We start from the raw sequence: 922 nt of genomic DNA on the forward strand, positions 1-922 counted from the left end.
GCTGCTGTGGTACCTGGCACCATTTTTTCTATTAGCCTCTTAATCATCATCTGGAAAGAGAACATTCTAGAGTAATATCATTAAATGTAGCTCTGATAAAGCATGGTCCCTACTATGTATCATAAAGCAGGTAGTAGATATTTTACATTCATAGAGGTATGATACAGTATTGTCCTACATCAATAATACTAGATTCAGTTTTGGTTTGAAATTTACTTTGTCTGCAAATAAGATTGCTACCCCTGTTTTTTTTGGGGGGCTCCTGTCACATGGAGAATTGTTTTCCATCTTTTCGCTTTCAGGCTATGGGCTTCTTTTTGCACTAGGTGTGTTTCTTGTATACAACATATTATTGGATATTGCTTCTTATTCCATTTTGCCAATATATTTCTCTTGATTGGTGACTTGAGGCCACTAACATTGCTGGTTATAACTGATATGTACTGACTTATTATTGACATGTTATTGACCCTTTGTTGTCTCTTTTTACTTTTTCACCTTCTCCTTTTAATTTCTTGCCTTGCCTATTTGATTTGCTCTGTTGGGCCTCATGGTGTTGCTGCCTTCATTGTCTGTTTCCTAGGATCTTGTTTAGAATTCCTTGTAGTGCTGCTTAGGTATTCATGTAGTTTCTCAGGTGTTCTTTGTTGTGGAAGTGTCTTATTTCCCCATCCATTTTGAAAGAGAGTTTTGCTGGATACATCAGTCTAGGTTGGAGGTAGTTCTCTTTTAGTACTTGAAATATATCATTCCAGGCTCTCCTTGCCCCAAGGGTTTGTGTTGAAAAGTCTGCTGTGATTCTGATGGGCTTTCCTTTGTATGTGATTTGTTTCTTTTCTCTTACTGCTTGTAGTATTTTGTTCTTCTGTTGGGTTTCTGGGATCTTGATTATTATATGTCTAGGTGTAGATTTTTTTTGATT

This window comes from Fukomys damarensis, unplaced genomic scaffold (assembly GCF_012274545.1).
Source record: "Fukomys damarensis isolate Sample0158 unplaced genomic scaffold, DMR_v1.0_HiC HiC_scaffold_2, whole genome shotgun sequence".
Taxonomy (NCBI): Eukaryota; Metazoa; Chordata; class Mammalia; order Rodentia; family Bathyergidae; genus Fukomys; species Fukomys damarensis.